General features: G+C 29.3%; 9 non-coding genes across 9 annotated transcripts; all 9 read right to left on the minus strand.

Moving 5' to 3' along the window:
• Positions 1 to 3894: 3894 nt before the first annotated feature.
• On the minus strand, positions 3895 to 3966 carry Trnag-ucc (transfer RNA glycine (anticodon UCC)). The gene has a single exon. It is a non-coding gene; the product is annotated as a tRNA-Gly (tRNA).
• Positions 3967 to 7769: 3803 nt separating this feature from the next.
• Positions 7770 to 7885, minus strand: Trnaw-cca (transfer RNA tryptophan (anticodon CCA)). Its single transcript has 2 exons — positions 7848 to 7885; positions 7770 to 7815 (listed from the first exon to the last, which is right to left on the minus strand). It is a non-coding gene; the product is annotated as a tRNA-Trp (tRNA).
• A 655-nt stretch (positions 7886 to 8540) lies between these two features.
• Positions 8541 to 8612, minus strand: Trnat-ugu (transfer RNA threonine (anticodon UGU)). The gene has a single exon. It is a non-coding gene; the product is annotated as a tRNA-Thr (tRNA).
• A 590-nt stretch (positions 8613 to 9202) lies between these two features.
• Positions 9203 to 9274, minus strand: Trnag-ucc (transfer RNA glycine (anticodon UCC)). Its single transcript has one exon. It is a non-coding gene; the product is annotated as a tRNA-Gly (tRNA).
• A 3802-nt stretch (positions 9275 to 13076) lies between these two features.
• Trnaw-cca (transfer RNA tryptophan (anticodon CCA)) lies at positions 13077 to 13192 on the minus strand. The gene is made up of 2 exons: positions 13155 to 13192; positions 13077 to 13122 (listed from the first exon to the last, which is right to left on the minus strand). It is a non-coding gene; the product is annotated as a tRNA-Trp (tRNA).
• A 655-nt stretch (positions 13193 to 13847) lies between these two features.
• Positions 13848 to 13919, minus strand: Trnat-ugu (transfer RNA threonine (anticodon UGU)). The gene has a single exon. It is a non-coding gene; the product is annotated as a tRNA-Thr (tRNA).
• Positions 13920 to 14509: 590 nt separating this feature from the next.
• Positions 14510 to 14581, minus strand: Trnag-ucc (transfer RNA glycine (anticodon UCC)). The gene has a single exon. It is a non-coding gene; the product is annotated as a tRNA-Gly (tRNA).
• A 3802-nt stretch (positions 14582 to 18383) lies between these two features.
• On the minus strand, positions 18384 to 18499 carry Trnaw-cca (transfer RNA tryptophan (anticodon CCA)). Its single transcript has 2 exons — positions 18462 to 18499; positions 18384 to 18429 (listed from the first exon to the last, which is right to left on the minus strand). It is a non-coding gene; the product is annotated as a tRNA-Trp (tRNA).
• Positions 18500 to 19154: 655 nt separating this feature from the next.
• On the minus strand, positions 19155 to 19226 carry Trnat-ugu (transfer RNA threonine (anticodon UGU)). The gene has a single exon. It is a non-coding gene; the product is annotated as a tRNA-Thr (tRNA).
• Positions 19227 to 19753: the final 527 nt, after the last annotated feature.

Raw genomic sequence — 19753 nt, forward strand, 5'->3', positions numbered from 1 at the left:
TGGTCGAAAATGTGGGTAAATTTTTCCTTTAAGTAAGGTAAAGAAGGCCCTCAAATACACAAATCTGCCTATTACAGTATCAATGTAATGTTTAATATCGTGTAATAAACGTCGTTTCCGAAAATTTGGGTTCGGCAGTCCAACATTTTTTTTAGTTTTTTTTTTATAACGATTAAAATCATTAGAAGGCACTGAAAGTTGACAATGGGACGACCCGTCGTCGATAGAGGGTTGGTTCATGTTTGTAGTCGACATAGCTTGAACATTGTTATCGTCGTTAACGGGTGATTTCTCTTCGCTGTTAGACACGTCAGATGGGCAATTAACATAAACTGCATTTGTGGACAAATCAGGATTTGTGTTCTTTGTGAAAGGTTCTTCATTAGAGCTCTCTTCCATAGGAGAGGTAAGACTCTTGACCTGACTAGAACTAGTAATTTCATATGTATTGTCATTCGCCAATGACATAATTTCTTCATTAGGATATTTTGTTATTTGCATCCTCGGTACTTTGCCGGTGCTTCGTAATTCATCTTCGGTCTCTGCCGGTATATTATTTATTTCTTTTTTATTTTTCTTGTGCATTCTCGGTACTTTGCCAGTGCTTATTAATGTAACTTCGGCCTTTGCCGGTTTAATAGTTATTTTCTCCTCACTTAACTCTTGCATTCTCGGTACTTTGCCGGTGCATAAATTTTTCACGTCTGTTTCGGTAAGTTTTTCTTCATCATTAGAAACATTGATCATCTGTATGCATCCAGAATGATCAGAACATGATGGGTCATTTGATGACGAGATGTTGGACAAAGGTAAATCAACGCAATGGGGTGTATAGTCCTGACAGTGTTTGCCCAAGTTTTTAAAAGGTCTTATTTTTCTCGACATACGCGGAATAAAACAGGAATCAGTTACAGGTATGTTTGACAATTCCACACACTCTTTTGTAGGTTCGTGACATAGCAGGTTTCTAGCAAAATCAATAGAAAGTGAGTTCTTTTTAAGAAAAGAGGCTCCCAAAATATACTTATTAACAGCAGCACATTTACATTCCTCTCTAAAAGGTATAGAAAATCCAAGGTCAAGTTCAACAACTTTGTCCCCGTAGACTGGTATTGGACTGGAATTTGCCGCAGATAAAAACTGAGTAATGCGAGAACGATTAATCTTATTAACGGGCCAAATGCTATTTACAGATCCCGTGTCAATAAGAAAAGAATTGCGTGAGCGATAATCAAATACATAAAACAAGTGGTGAGAAATTGAATAAACTGGTTCATTATCAACGTTTTCCCCACGATTCACTGGCGAACCGCGGGTGATGGTCCGTTTTTTGAAGGAAAACTACATGGAGGGTCGCATCTATAACTATTTTTTCCCCAATTATTGTGGCTTCGGCACCATCGCGGGTTGTATTCACGTTTTGGTCCTTGAAAGTTTCCGCGATCATTGCGATCAGAGTAGCGAGGCCGGAAATAGTCATTAGGTCTGCGATTTGTGCTTACGTCGCCAGAAAAGCGCTGATTCTTTAAAATTCCGCATTCGACCCTTAGATTTTGAATTTCGTCCTTAACCGCAGCCATTTGCTCAGATAGAATGCCCATGCCTAATAACTGCTCATTTGGTTGTGAAGGGCCTGGCGTCATCGATGCTGGCAGTCTACTAGATTTTGCTAAATTGCAACGAGCGGTCATAAGATTGTCAGCAGTAATAGCTATTTGCTCCAAGGTTTCGTTGCATTTTGACTCCATAATCATATACACATCAGGAGGCAATTTTTCAATAAAAAGGGAACGCACCATGTCCATCATTCCTTCGCTTCGGTCGTATGATATACATTCCATCATATCGCTTAACAACTCCGTAGGCTTCTTATTGCCAAGCTCCATATCCTTTAACATCGACATACACCTTGCACGGGGTACAGAAAAATGGTTAATTGCTTGCATCTTGAGATTTTCATACGGGTTAACAAAATTTTTGTTCTGAATAATGCTTGTTAACTTGCTCCAAATTGTCTCATCTAAATTTTGAATTACCAAATTATATCTCAAATTTTCATTTGTAATTTGATATTGATCAAAAATGGACTCCACCATCATAAACCATGTAGCCGGACTAGTAGTCGAAAACTTCGGTAAATAAAAACGATTGTTCGGTAGGTTTTCCGCGGCAACAGAGGATTCGCTTCGAGATTGTTGAACTCGATCGTAAATTGGAAATTTCTGATTAAAGGGATTACTAGCACTAAAATTTGGAAAACTCGGTCGTATTTCTGATGCGGGCATAACTCGTGGGGTGGAAAAAATAGAGCTGGGGTAGGAATAACTTAAAGATCCAGGGGTTTGAGGTAAATTTGATGAAAAGTTAGCAAAATTAGAGTTAACAACGTGAGTAGACTGGTCTAAGTTAGATAGGGAAAAGGTAGATGCCATAGTGGGGTTATGAGGCTGGTCAGCGGTCAAAAATAAATTACCCTGCGATAACGCGTTGCCCCACCTAACATTCTTATTGCCATTACCACCTAAGTCAATATCATTACCAGAAGAATCAGAATCAACATTATCACACACAGACACAACCCTCTTATCAGACCGATTACGTTTAGAAAATAACGAGGGTAACATATTCGTTAAAAACAATAAAATTATACACTAAATAAAACACCAAAATGTATCTTAATAAAAACACAAAAAAAGGGTACTTATTGTTCGTTGACGAAGGTCTTCTTGTTGGTATGGTCAACACGGGTTTGCTGGTATAAGACAGTAAATCCAAACAGTATTGCGTCCAAAATTTTGCGATGTTCACAGCGTGAGTCAGGTGCTACAAGTCCTGATTGTTAGAATTCTCACACTTTAATCACAGAGGGCAGTCACCAATTTGTAGCGGTCTCGGTCGACCCAATCGGAAGGTTTTATTTTTAAGATACTGACAGTTAATTGTTTTTCTTAACTAGCTAATTGCTCGTCTGCTGGTTAGGAATTCTTAAATTAACCACGCAGGTGAATTCACTGTATAATTATATTATACGGCAATTTCTTATAAAGTCGAATTCAAATTTTCATTAACGGTAAATCAAAAACGTAAAATTCCAAAATCCAAAATACAACTACTTTGTAGAAAGGCATAAGATAACTCGTTTGAAAAAGAATAACAAAGAATCGAATTCCATGTCAAAAGCAAACCACAGATTTTAAAAACAAGTTTAAGATTAAAAGACATATCAAAATAGGAGTTAATATAAGGTTTTGATGAAATCAAGAAACGATAACAAAAATAATTCCCACCAAATGTGAAATAGTTAAATTTAATTGTTATTAATGTGAATAAAAGGTTAGCTTATGCACAATAAGCTACAAAATCAAAATTTTTATTGTTTATATATTTTTGCTTATTCTCGTTTACTCTTTTATAGGTTAAAAGCTAAACAACTTATAAAAAATATAAATTTTATTTTTTTGCACTTTAAATGACTTAAATTATTCGTAATAAATAAAGCTCAAACTTTTGTTAGAGAGTCCCAAATTAAGTTAACTTATTCCCATTTTTGCAACCAATTTTATGTATTATGTTGGCTTATCTGGACATTGTTAATTATATAATTTATTATATTTTAACTGTTTTCATTTTAAAGCACAAAATTTTATTCTATAAGAAAATGTTGTCTTTAATTTTTTTTAATGTTTAATAACACATATTTAATTATTTTTTAATTGTTCACGTTTAATTAACGAATTTTGAAAAACAGAGTCGGGTAAAATTACCAGTCGGATAATGTGGGGTTATATACATTTAATTTTAGCTTTAGTGCTACATAAGTTAAAAAAATTATTTAATATCAAACTATGTATATTTTATTATATAATTTTAACACTATTTTTTGATTAATAATCTTGCGTCGACCGGGAGTCGAACCCGGAACTAGTGCTTGGAAGGCACCAATGCTAACCGTTACACCATCGACGCGTACAAAAACAGTTATTTAATGAAGCTCTTTAATATGACATAGGATCAATAAAGATAATTCATGGCCTTATAAACTAATCAACTTACGCAAATTTGAAATTTCCATTTTAGCGCATTTAAAGAACGAACTTATTCGGATTCGATAATGTTCAAAGTTTTGTTGGAAATTGCTACCATTTTAGAGTATAAATTAATATCATTTTTAAAGTTTTTTTTATGTACGATACTGTCAGGAAAGGACAACGGTATACTTCTTTGACCTGCCTCAAAAATATAACATTGCATTTATTGTGTTTCATTATGTTCATAAAATAGTAGTTTAAATTCACAATTTATGAAGTAAAGAATTTTAGATAAATATTGTAAAATATTCTGCCGCTTATGCGTTTACCTATTTTGTTAACTACTGATCTCGCACCAAATTCTGTATATCACAGATTTATTTACAAGATGATTATCAACACAATCGAGCAACCAAACACAACCATTTTTCAGGCTGTTCACTATGTACCTCCTTAAACAACTCATTTCTTACAGTTTAACTTACAAGTCACGTAATACAGCCCACAGCGGATAAAGTGGGCCCAAGTGACTAATGGGATGGGGCAAGTGACTTAGGACAGATAACACGTTACAATAAACATGAAAATGGCAGATTTGTTATGATATTTCATTGATAAATGTTTGCTACGTTACATTTATTGTTTGCTATTGGCTAATGACTTTACCACTAATACATAATTTGGATTCAGATTTGACCTATATTGGTGAGAAGAATATTAGCAATAAATACTTATTTTATTAAATTATTTAACTAGTACATACCTGTTACATAAATTTTTTTTTTTTAAATCGGACGAGGGAACTTATTTTTACCCTTTAACTTGGTTACTTTGGAAAGGTAAGTTACAGTCAAATTTGCAATTCGTAAAGCTGGTAATTCACTTATAATTAAATACTGGTTTCTTTATGACGGTTAAGTTTAAAATAAAAAGTTAAATTTTTTTTCGAATAAATTTAGTTACGTGTTATATCCGTGAACTTCTAAATAAACCTATCTTTATTTTTAACCTGACATTATGCCAACACTAGTGAAATTAAAAAGTTGTTTATTTAATTCAAAAATCGTGTTTTAATCATATAAAAATACTGTCAGAAGTGGGATTCGAACCCACGCCTCCATTCGGAGACCAGAACACCCATCGCCGCACAACGGCGAAGATTTTATCTTGAGTCTGGGGCCTTAGTCCACTCGGCTATCCTGACACATTTTGCATTACGAAACTCATTAAATTAAAGATATCGTGTGGCAAAATTTCTAATTATAATTGCTATTATGGGTTAGTTGATACAAAACCTTAACTTACTTCCTCCTTAAAAAAACGCTAAGCTTACATTATGTAAATATTTATTTTTTAACTAACATTTGCACATCACAAAGGAAACATAATTTTTCTAGAATATATAGATATACCATAAAAACAAAGTTAAAGCACCATTATAAAAATATTTGCAAATATATTTCATTTAAAATTTACAAAAAATATTGCATTAAATGGGTATTTCCGTTCAACCAGGTGCTGCATTACGAAACTCAATAAACTAAAAATATCGTGTTGTGAAATTTCTAATTATAATTGCTATTATAGGATAGTTGATACAAAACTTTGACTTACTTTTTTCAAAAATAAACGCTTAATTTACATTATGTCAAAATTCATTTTTACTAACCAACATATGCACATCACAAGAGGAAAATAATTTTTGTAGAATATATAGATTTACCGAAAAAACAAATTTAAAGTTTCATTAAAAAGATTTACCAATATAAACCCCAAATTTTATTTATTTTTAAATCAGAAAAGGTAGAAAACTTTTTAGAAAATAATAAATTTCTCAACAATAGTTTAAAAACATGAATAGGCGTTACTGGTGATAGAACACAGGATCTCCTGTTTACAAGACAGGCGCTTTACCACTAAGTCATAACGCCCTTTCTGCTTATTAACGTACTAAATTAATATCAAAGTAAAATGTAATAAGGAAAATCAAAATTTTTATTGTTTATATATTTTCGCTTATTCTCCTTTACTCTTTTATAGGTTAAAAGCTAAACAACTTATAAAAAATATAAATTTTATTTTTTTGCACTTTAAATGACTTAATTTATTCGTAATAAATAAAGCTCAAACTTTTGTTAGAGAGTCCCAAATTAAGTTAACTTATTCCCATTTTTGCAACCAATTTTATGTACTATGTTGGCTTATCTAGACATTGTTAGTTATATAATTTATTATATTTTAACTATTTTCATTTTAAAGCACAAAATTTTGTTCTATAAGAAAATGTTGTCTTTAATTTTTTTTAATGTTTAATAACACATATTAAATTATTTTTTAATTGTTCACGTTTAATTAACGAATTTTGAAAAACAGAGTCGGGTAAAATTACCAGTCGGATAATGTGGGGTTATATACATTAAATTTTAGCTTTATTGCTACATAAGTTAAAAAAAATATTTAATATCAAACAATGTATATTTTATTATATAATTTTAACACTATTTTTGTATTAAAAATCTTGCGTCGACCGGGAGTCGAACCCGGAACTAGTGCTTGGAAGGCACCAATGCTAACCGTTACACCATTGACGCGTACAATAACAGTTGTCTAATGAAGCTCTTTAATATGACATAAGATCAATAAAGATAATTCATGGCCTTATAAACTAATCAACTTACGCAAATTTGGAATTTCCATTTTAGCGCATTTAAAGAACGAACTTATTCGGATCCGATAATATTCAAAGTTTTGTTGGAAATTGCTACCATTTTAGAGTATAAATTAATATCATTTTTAAAGTTTTTTTTATGTACGATATTGTCAGGAAAGGACAACGGTATACTTCTTTGACCTGCCTCAAATATATAACATTGCATTTATTGTGTTTCATTATGATCATAAAATAGTAGTTTAAATTCACAATTTATGAAGTAAAGAATTATAGATAAATATTGTAAAATATTCTGCCGCTTATGCGTTTACCTATTTTGTTAACTACTGATCTCGCACCAAATTCTGTATATCACAGATTTATTTACAAAATGATTATCAACACAATCGAGCAACCAAACACAACCATTTTTCAGGGTGTTCACTATGTACCTCCTTAAACAACTCATTTTTTACAGTTTAACTTACAAGTCACGTAATACAGCCCACAGCGGATAAAGTGGGCCCAAGTGACTAATGGGAGGGGACAAGTGACTTAGGACAGATAACACGTTACAATAAACATGAAAATGGCAGATTTGTTATGATATTTCATTGATAAATGTTTGCTACGTTACATTTATTGTTTGCTATTGGCTAATGACTTTACCACTAATACATAATTTGGATTCAGATTTGACCTATATTGGTGAGAAGAATATTAGCAATAAATACTTATTTTATTAAATTAGTTAACTAGTACATACCTGTTACATAAATTTTTTTTTTTTAAATCGGACGAGGGAACTTATTTTTACCCTTTAACTTGGTTACTTTGGAAAGGTAAGTTACAGTCAAATTTGCAATTCGTAAAGCTGGTAATTCACTTATAATTAAATACTGGTTTCTTTATGACGGTTAGGTTTAAAATAAAAAGTTAAATTTTTTTTCGAATAAATTTAGTTACGTGTTATATCCGTGAACTTCTAAATAAACCTATCTTTATTTTTAACCTGACATTATGCCAACACTAGTGAAATTAAAATGTTGTTTATTTAATTCAAAAATCGTGTTTTAATCATATAAAAATACTGTCAGAAGTGGGATTCGAACCCACGCCTCCATTCGGAGACCAGAACACCCATCGCCGCACAACGGCGAAGATTTTATCTGGAGTCTGGCGCCTTAGTCCACTCGGCTATCCTGACACATTTTGCATTACGAAACTCATTAAATTAAAGATATCGTGTGGCGAAATTTCTAATTATAATTGCTATTATGGGTTAGTTGATACAAAACCTTAACTTACTTCCTCCTTAAAAAAACGCTAAGCTTACATTATGTAAATATTTATTTTTGAACTAACATTTGCACATCACAAAGGAAACATAATTTTTCTAGAATATATAGATATACCATAAAAACAAAGTTAAAGCACCATTATAAAAATATTTGCAAATATATTTCATTTAAAATTTACAAAAAATATTGCATTAAATGGGTATTTCCGTTCAACCAGGTGCTGCATTACGAAACTCAATAAACTAAAAATATCGTGTTGTGAAATTTCTAATTATAATTGCTATTATGGGATAGTTGATACAAAACTTTGACTTACTTTTTTCAAAAATAAACGCTTAATTTACATTATGTCAAAATTCATTTTTACTAACCAACATATGCACATCACAAGAGGAAAATAATTTTTGTAGAATATATAGATTTACCGAAAAAACAAATTTAAAGTTTCATTAAAAAGATTTACAAATATAAACCGCAAATTTTATTTATTTTTAAATCAGAAAAGGTAGAATACTTTTTAGAAAATAATAAATTTCTCAACAATAGTTTAAAAACATGAATAGGCGTTACTGGGGATCGAACCCAGGATCTCCTGTTTACAAGACAGGCGCTTTACCACTAAGCCATAACGCCCTTTCTGCTTATTAACGTACTAAATTAATATCAAAGTAAAATGTAATAAGGAAAATCAAAATTTTTATTGTTTATATATATTTTCGCTTATTCTCCTTTACTCTTTTATAGGTTAAAAGCTAAACAACTTATAAAAAATATAAATTTTATTTTTTTGCACTTTAAATGACTAAATTTATTCGTAATAAATAAAGCTCAAACTTTTGTTAGAGAGTCCCAAATTAAGTTAACTTATTCCCATTTTTGCAACCAATTTTATGTATTATGTTGGTTTATCTAGACATTGTTAATTATATAATTTATTATATTTTAACTATTTTCATTTTAAAGCACAAAATTTTGTTCTATAAGAAAATGTTGTCTTTAATTTTTTTTAATGTTTAATAACACATATTAAATTATTTTTTAATTGTTCACGTTTAATTAACGAATTTTGAAAAACAGAGTCGGGTAAAATTACCAGTCGAATAATGTGGGGTTATATACATTAAATTTTAGCTTTATTGCTACATAAGTTAAAAAAAATATTTAATATCAAACAATGTATATTTTATTATATAATTTTAACACTATTTTTGTATTAAAAATCTTGCGTCGACCGGGAGTCGAACCCGGAACTAGTGCTTGGAAGGCACCAATGCTAACCGTTACACCATCGACGCGTACAATAACAGTTATCTAATGAAGCTCTTTAATATGACATAGGATCAATAAAGATAATTCATGGCCTTATAAACTAATCAACTTACGCAAATTTGGAATTTCCATTTTAGCGCATTTAAAGAACGAACTTATTCGGATCCGATAATATTCAAAGTTTTGTTGGAAATTGCTACCATTTTAGAGTATGAATTAATATCATTTTTAAAATTTTTTTTATGTACGATATTGTCAGGAAAGGACAACGGTATACTTCTTTGACCTGCCTCAAATATATAACATTGCATTTATTGTGTTTCATTATGATCATAAAATAGTAGTTTAAATTCACAATTTATGAAGTAAAGAATTATAGATAAATATTGTAAAATATTCTGCCGCTTATGCGTTTACCTATTTTGTTAACTACTGATCTCGCACCAAATTCTGTATATCACAGATTTATTTACAAAATGATTATCAACACAATCGAGCAACCAAACACAACCATTTTTCAGGGTGTTCACTATGTACCCCCTTAAACAACTCATTTCTTACAGTTTAACTTACAAGTCACGTAATACAGCCCACAGCGGATAAAGTGGGCCCAAGTGACTAATGGGAGGGGGCAAGTGACTTAGGACAGATAACACGTTACAATAGACATGAAAATGGCAGATTTGTTATGATATTTCATTGATAAATGTTTGCTACGTTACATTTATTGTTTGCTATTGGCTAATGACTTTACCACTAATACATAATTTGGATTCAGATTTGACCTATATTGGTGAGAAGAATATTAGCAATAAATACTTATTTTATTAAATTAGTTAACTAGTACATACCTGTTACATAATTTTTTTTTTTTAAATCGGACGAGGGAACTTATTTTTACCCTTTAACTTGGTTACTTTGGAAAGGTAAGTTACAGTCAAATTTGCAATTCGTAAAGCTGGTAATTCACTTATAATTAAATACTGGTTTCTTTATGACGGTTAAGTTTAAAATAAAAAGTTAAATTTTTTTTCGAATAAATTTAGTTACGTGTTATATCCGTGAACTTCTAAATAAACCTATCTTTATTTTTAACCTGACATTATGCCAACACTAGTGAAATTAAAAAGTTGTTTATTTAATTCAAAAATCGTGTTTTAATCATATAAAAATACTGTCAGAAGTGGGATTCGAACCCACGCCTCCATTCGGAGACCAGAACACCCATCGCCGCACAACGGCGAAGATTTTATCTTGAGTCTGGGGCCTTAGTCCACTCGGCTATCCTGACACATTTTGCATTACGAAACTCATTAAATTAAAGATATCGTGTGGCAAAATTTCTAATTATAATTGCTATTATGGGTTAGTTGATACAAAACCTTAACTTACTTCCTCCTTAAAAAAACGCTAAGCTTACATTATGTAAATATTTATTTTTTAACTAACATTTGCACATCACAAAGGAAACATAATTTTTCTAGAATATATAGATATACCATAAAAACAAAGTTAAAGCACCATTATAAAAATATTTGCAAATATATTTCATTTAAAATTTACAAAAAATATTGCATTAAATGGGTATTTCCGTTCAACCAGGTGCTGCATTACGAAACTCAATAAACTAAAAATATCGTGTTGTGAAATTTCTAATTATAATTGCTATTATAGGATAGTTGATACAAAACTTTGACTTACTTTTTTCAAAAATAAACGCTTAATTTACATTATGTCAAAATTCATTTTTACTAACCAACATATGCACATCACAAGAGGAAAATAATTTTTGTAGAATATATAGATTTACCGAAAAAACAAATTTAAAGTTTCATTAAAAAGATTTACCAATATAAACCCCAAATTTTATTTATTTTTAAATCAGAAAAGGTAGAAAACTTTTTAGAAAATAATAAATTTCTCAACAATAGTTTAAAAACATGAATAGGCGTTACTGGTGATAGAACACAGGATCTCCTGTTTACAAGACAGGCGCTTTACCACTAAGTCATAACGCCCTTTCTGCTTATTAACGTACTAAATTAATATCAAAGTAAAATGTAATAAGGAAAATCAAAATTTTTATTGTTTATATATTTTCGCTTATTCTCCTTTACTCTTTTATAGGTTAAAAGCTAAACAACTTATAAAAAATATAAATTTTATTTTTTTGCACTTTAAATGACTTAATTTATTCGTAATAAATAAAGCTCAAACTTTTGTTAGAGAGTCCCAAATTAAGTTAACTTATTCCCATTTTTGCAACCAATTTTATGTACTATGTTGGCTTATCTAGACATTGTTAGTTATATAATTTATTATATTTTAACTATTTTCATTTTAAAGCACAAAATTTTGTTCTATAAGAAAATGTTGTCTTTAATTTTTTTTAATGTTTAATAACACATATTAAATTATTTTTTAATTGTTCACGTTTAATTAACGAATTTTGAAAAACAGAGTCGGGTAAAATTACCAGTCGGATAATGTGGGGTTATATACATTAAATTTTAGCTTTATTGCTACATAAGTTAAAAAAAATATTTAATATCAAACAATGTATATTTTATTATATAATTTTAACACTATTTTGGTATTAAAAATCTTGCGTCGACCGGGAGTCGAACCCGGAACTAGTGCTTGGAAGGCACCAATGCTAACCGTTACACCATTGACGCGTACAATAACAGTTGTCTAATGAAGCTCTTTAATATGACATAAGATCAATAAAGATAATTCATGGCCTTATAAACTAATCAACTTACGCAAATTTGGAATTTCCATTTTAGCGCATTTAAAGAACGAACTTATTCGGATCCGATAATATTCAAAGTTTTGTTGGAAATTGCTACCATTTTAGAGTATAAATTAATATCATTTTTAAAGTTTTTTTTATGTACGATATTGTCAGGAAAGGACAACGGTATACTTCTTTGACCTGCCTCAAATATATAACATTGCATTTATTGTGTTTCATTATGATCATAAAATAGTAGTTTAAATTCACAATTTATGAAGTAAAGAATTATAGATAAATATTGTAAAATATTCTGCCGCTTATGCGTTTACCTATTTTGTTAACTACTGATCTCGCACCAAATTCTGTATATCACAGATTTATTTACAAAATGATTATCAACACAATCGAGCAACCAAACACAACCATTTTTCAGGGTGTTCACTATGTACCTCCTTAAACAACTCATTTTTTACAGTTTAACTTACAAGTCACGTAATACAGCCCACAGCGGATAAAGTGGGCCCAAGTGACTAATGGGAGGGGACAAGTGACTTAGGACAGATAACACGTTACAATAAACATGAAAATGGCAGATTTGTTATGATATTTCATTGATAAATGTTTGCTACGTTACATTTATTGTTTGCTATTGGCTAATGACTTTACCACTAATACATAATTTGGATTCAGATTTGACCTATATTGGTGAGAAGAATATTAGCAATAAATACTTATTTTATTAAATTAGTTAACTAGTACATACCTGTTACATAAATTTTTTTTTTTTAAATCGGACGAGGGAACTTATTTTTACCCTTTAACTTGGTTACTTTGGAAAGGTAAGTTACAGTCAAATTTGCAATTCGTAAAGCTGGTAATTCACTTATAATTAAATACTGGTTTCTTTATGACGGTTAGGTTTAAAATAAAAAGTTAAATTTTTTTTCGAATAAATTTAGTTACGTGTTATATCCGTGAACTTCTAAATAAACCTATCTTTATTTTTAACCTGACATTATGCCAACACTAGTGAAATTAAAATGTTGTTTATTTAATTCAAAAATCGTGTTTTAATCATATAAAAATACTGTCAGAAGTGGGATTCGAACCCACGCCTCCATTCGGAGACCAGAACACCCATCGCCGCACAACGGCGAAGATTTTATCTGGAGTCTGGCGCCTTAGTCCACTCGGCTATCCTGACACATTTTGCATTACGAAACTCATTAAATTAAAGATATCGTGTGGCGAAATTTCTAATTATAATTGCTATTATGGGTTAGTTGATACAAAACCTTAACTTACTTCCTCCTTAAAAAAACGCTAAGCTTACATTATGTAAATATTTATTTTTGAACTAACATTTGCACATCACAAAGGAAACATAATTTTTCTAGAATATATAGATATACCATAAAAACAAAGTTAAAGCACCATTATAAAAATATTTGCAAATATATTTCATTTAAAATTTACAAAAAATATTGCATTAAATGGGTATTTCCGTTCAACCAGGTGCTGCATTACGAAACTCAATAAACTAAAAATATCGTGTTGTGAAATTTCTAATTATAATTGCTATTATGGGATAGTTGATACAAAACTTTGACTTACTTTTTTCAAAAATAAACGCTTAATTTACATTATGTCAAAATTCATTTTTACTAACCAACATATGCACATCACAAGAGGAAAATAATTTTTGTAGAATATATAGATTTACCGAAAAAACAAATTTAAAGTTTCATTAAAAAGATTTACAAATATAAACCGCAAATTTTATTTATTTTTAAATCAGAAAAGGTAGAATACTTTTTAGAAAATAATAAATTTCTCAACAATAGTTTAAAAACATGAATAGGCGTTACTGGGGATCGAACCCAGGATCTCCTGTTTACAAGACAGGCGCTTTACCACTAAGCCATAACGCCCTTTCTGCTTATTAACGTACTAAATTAATATCAAAGTAAAATGTAATAAGGAAAATCAAAATTTTTATTGTTTATATATATTTTCGCTTATTCTCCTTTACTCTTTTATAGGTTAAAAGCTAAACAACTTATAAAAAATATAAATTTTATTTTTTTGCACTTTAAATGACTAAATTTATTCGTAATAAATAAAGCTCAAACTTTTGTTAGAGAGTCCCAAATTAAGTTAACTTATTCCCATTTTTGCAACCAATTTTATGTATTATGTTGGTTTATCTAGACATTGTTAATTATATAATTTATTATATTTTAACTATTTTCATTTTAAAGCACAAAATTTTGTTCTATAAGAAAATGTTGTCTTTAATTTTTTTTAATGTTTAATAACACATATTAAATTATTTTTTAATTGTTCACGTTTAATTAACGAATTTTGAAAAACAGAGTCGGGTAAAATTACCAGTCGAATAATGTGGGGTTATATACATTAAATTTTAGCTTTATTGCTACATAAGTTAAAAAAAATATTTAATATCAAACAATGTATATTTTATTATATAATTTTAACACTATTTTTGTATTAAAAATCTTGCGTCGACCGGGAGTCGAACCCGGAACTAGTGCTTGGAAGGCACCAATGCTAACCGTTACACCATCGACGCGTACAATAACAGTTATCTAATGAAGCTCTTTAATATGACATAGGATCAATAAAGATAATTCATGGCCTTATAAACTAATCAACTTACGCAAATTTGGAATTTCCATTTTAGCGCATTTAAAGAACGAACTTATTCGGATCCGATAATATTCAAAGTTTTGTTGGAAATTGCTACCATTTTAGAGTATGAATTAATATCATTTTTAAAATTTTTTTTATGTACGATATTGTCAGGAAAGGACAACGGTATACTTCTTTGACCTGCCTCAAATATATAACATTGCATTTATTGTGTTTCATTATGATCATAAAATAGTAGTTTAAATTCACAATTTATGAAGTAAAGAATTATAGATAAATATTGTAAAATATTCTGCCGCTTATGCGTTTACCTATTTTGTTAACTACTGATCTCGCACCAAATTCTGTATATCACAGATTTATTTACAAAATGATTATCAACACAATCGAGCAACCAAACACAACCATTTTTCAGGGTGTTCACTATGTACCCCCTTAAACAACTCATTTCTTACAGTTTAACTTACAAGTCACGTAATACAGCCCACAGCGGATAAAGTGGGCCCAAGTGACTAATGGGAGGGGGCAAGTGACTTAGGACAGATAACACGTTACAATAGACATGAAAATGGCAGATTTGTTATGATATTTCATTGATAAATGTTTGCTACGTTACATTTATTGTTTGCTATTGGCTAATGACTTTACCACTAATACATAATTTGGATTCAGATTTGACCTATATTGGTGAGAAGAATATTAGCAATAAATACTTATTTTATTAAATTAGTTAACTAGTACATACCTGTTACATAATTTTTTTTTTTTAAATCGGACGAGGGAACTTATTTTTACCCTTTAACTTGGTTACTTTGGAAAGGTAAGTTACAGTCAAATTTGCAATTCGTAAAGCTGGTAATTCACTTATAATTAAATACTGGTTTCTTTATGACGGTTAAGTTTAAAATAAAAAGTTAAATTTTTTTTCGAATAAATTTAGTTACGTGTTATATCCGTGAACTTCTAAATAAACCTATCTTTATTTTTAACCTGACATTATGCCAACACTAGTGAAATTAAAAAGTTGTTTATTTAATTCAAAAATCGTGTTTTAATCATATAAAAATACTGTCAGAAGTGGGATTCGAACCCACGCCTCCATTCGGAGACCAGAACACCCATCGCCGCACAACGGCGAAGATTTTATCTTGAGTCTGGGGCCTTAGTCCACTCGGCTATCCTGACACATTTTGCATTACGAAACTCATTAAATTAAAGATATCGTGTGGCAAAATTTCTAATTATAATTGCTATTATGGGTTAGTTGATACAAAACCTTAACTTACTTCCTCCTTAAAAAAACGCTAAGCTTACATTATGTAAATATTTATTTTTTAACTAACATTTGCACATCACAAAGGAAACATAATTTTTCTAGAATATATAGATATACCATAAAAACAAAGTTAAAGCACCATTATAAAAATATTTGCAAATATATTTCATTTAAAATTTACAAAAAATATTGCATTAAATGGGTATTTCCGTTCAACCAGGTGCTGCATTACGAAACTCAATAAACTAAAAATATCGTGTTGTGAAATTTCTAATTATAATTGCTATTATAGGATAGTTGATACAAAACTTTGACTTACTTTTTTCAAAAATAAACGCTTAATTTACATTATGTCAAAATTCATTTTTACTAACCAACATATGCACATCACAAGAGGAAAATAATTTTTGTAGAATATATAGATTTACCGAAAAAACAAATTTAAAGTTTCATTAAAAAGATTTACCAATATAAACCCCAAATTTTATTTATTTTTAAATCAGAAAAGGTAGAAAACTTTTTAGAAAATAATAAATTTCTCAACAATAGTTTAAAAACATGAATAGGCGTTACTGGTGATAGAACACAGGATCTCCTGTTTACAAGACAGGCGCTTTACCACTAAGTCATAACGCCCTTTCTGCTTATTAACGTACTAAATTAATATCAAAGTAAAATGTAATAAGGAAAATCAAAATTTTTATTGTTTATATATTTTCGCTTATTCTCCTTTACTCTTTTATAGGTTAAAAGCTAAACAACTTATAAAAAATATAAATTTTATTTTTTTGCACTTTAAATGACTTAATTTATTCGTAATAAATAAAGCTCAAACTTTTGTTAGAGAGTCCCAAATTAAGTTAACTTATTCCCATTTTTGCAACCAATTTTATGTACTATGTTGGCTTATCTAGACATTGTTAGTTATATAATTTATTATATTTTAACTATTTTCATTTTAAAGCACAAAATTTTGTTCTATAAGAAAATGTTGTCTTTAATTTTTTTTAATGTTTAATAACACATATTAAATTATTTTTTAATTGTTCACGTTTAATTAACGAATTTTGAAAAACAGAGTCGGGTAAAATTACCAGTCGGATAATGTGGGGTTATATACATTAAATTTTAGCTTTATTGCTACATAAGTTAAAAAAAATATTTAATATCAAACAATGTATATTTTATTATATAATTTTAACACTATTTTGGTATTAAAAATCTTGCGTCGACCGGGAGTCGAACCCGGAACTAGTGCTTGGAAGGCACCAATGCTAACCGTTACACCATTGACGCGTACAATAACAGTTGTCTAATGAAGCTCTTTAATATGACATAAGATCAATAAAGATAATTCATGGCCTTATAAACTAATCAACTTACGCAAATTTGGAATTTCCATTTTAGCGCATTTAAAGAACGAACTTATTCGGATCCGATAATATTCAAAGTTTTGTTGGAAATTGCTACCATTTTAGAGTATAAATTAATATCATTTTTAAAGTTTTTTTTATGTACGATATTGTCAGGAAAGGACAACGGTATACTTCTTTGACCTGCCTCAAATATATAACATTGCATTTATTGTGTTTCATTATGATCATAAAATAGTAGTTTAAATTCACAATTTATGAAGTAAAGAATTATAGATAAATATTGTAAAATATTCTGCCGCTTATGCGTTTACCTATTTTGTTAACTACTGATCTCGCACCAAATTCTGTATATCACAGATTTATTTACAAAATGATTATCAACACAATCGAGCAACCAAACACAACCATTTTTCAGGGTGTTCACTATGTACCTCCTTAAACAACTCATTTTTTACAGTTTAACTTACAAGTCACGTAATACAGCCCACAGCGGATAAAGTGGGCCCAAGTGACTAATGGGAGGGGACAAGTGACTTAGGACAGATAACACGTTACAATAAACATGAAAATGGCAGATTTGTTATGATATTTCATTGATAAATGTTTGCTACGTTACATTTATTGTTTGCTATTGGCTAATGACTTTACCACTAATACATAATTTGGATTCAGATTTGACCTATATTGGTGAGAAGAATATTAGCAATAAATACTTATTTTATTAAATTAGTTAACTAGTACATACCTGTTACATAAATTTTTTTTTTTTAAATCGGACGAGGGAACTTATTTTTACCCTTTAACTTGGTTACTTTGGAAAGGTAAGTTACAGTCAAATTTGCAATTCGTAAAGCTGGTAATTCACTTATAATTAAATACTGGTTTCTTTATGACGGTTAGGTTTAAAATAAAAAGTTAAATTTTTTTTCGAATAAATTTAGTTACGTGTTATATCCGTGAACTTCTAAATAAACCTATCTTTATTTTTAACCTGACATTATGCCAACACTAGTGAAATTAAAATGTTGTTTATTTAATTCAAAAATCGTGTTTTAATCATATAAAAATACTGTCAGAAGTGGGATTCGAACCCACGCCTCCATTCGGAGACCAGAACACCCATCGCCGCACAACGGCGAAGATTTTATCTGGAGTCTGGCGCCTTAGTCCACTCGGCTATCCTGACACATTTTGCATTACGAAACTCATTAAATTAAAGATATCGTGTGGCGAAATTTCTAATTATAATTGCTATTATGGGTTAGTTGATACAAAACCTTAACTTACTTCCTCCTTAAAAAAACGCTAAGCTTACATTATGTAAATATTTATTTTTGAACTAACATTTGCACATCACAAAGGAAACATAATTTTTCTAGAATATATAGATATACCATAAAAACAAAGTTAAAGCACCATTATAAAAATATTTGCAAATATATTTCATTTAAAATTTACAAAAAATATTGCATTAAATGGGTATTTCCGTTCAACCAGGTGCTGCATTACGAAACTCAATAAACTAAAAATATCGTGTTGTGAAATTTCTAATTATAATTGCTATTATGGGATAGTTGATACAAAACTTTGACTTACTTTTTTCAAAAATAAACGCTTAATTTACATTATGTCAAAATTCATTTTTACTAACCAACATATGCACATCACAAGAGGAAAATTATTTTTGTAGAATATATAGATTTACCGAAAAAACAAATTTAAAGTTTCATTAAAAAGATTTACAAATATAAACCCCAAATTTTATTTATTTTTAAATCAGAAAAGGTAGAAAACTTTTTAGAAAATAATAAATTTCTCAACAATAGTTTAAAAACATGAATAGGCGTTACTGGGGATCGAACCCAGGATCTCCTGTTTACAAGACAGGCGCTTTACCACTAAGTCATAACACCCTTTCTGCTTATTAACGTACTAAATTAATATCAAAGTAAAATGTAATAAGGAAAATCAAAATTTTTATTGTTTATATATTTTCGCTTATTCTCGTTTACTCTTTTATAGGTTAAAAGCTAAACAACTTATAAAAAATATAAATTTTATTTTTTTGCACTTTAAATTACTTAACTTTTTCGTAATAAATAAAACTCAAACTTTTGTTAGAGAGTCCCAAATTAAGTTCACTTATTCCCATTTTTGCAACCAATTTTATGTATTATGTTAGCTTATCTGGACATTGTTAATTATATAATTTATTATATTTTAACTATTTTCATTTTAAAGCACAAAATTTTATTTTAAAAGAAAATGTTGTCTTTAATTTTTTTTAATGTTTAATAACACATTAAATTATTTTTTAATTGTTCACGTTTAATTAACGAATTTTGAAAAACAGAGTCGGGTAAAATTACCAGTCGGATAATGTGGGGTTGTATACATTAAATTTTAGCTTTATTGCTACATAAGTTAAAAAAATTATTTA

The sequence above is a fragment of the Corella eumyota genome, chromosome 7 (genome assembly GCF_963082875.1).
Source record: "Corella eumyota chromosome 7, kaCorEumy4.1, whole genome shotgun sequence".
NCBI lineage: Eukaryota > Metazoa > Chordata > Ascidiacea > Phlebobranchia > Corellidae > Corella > Corella eumyota.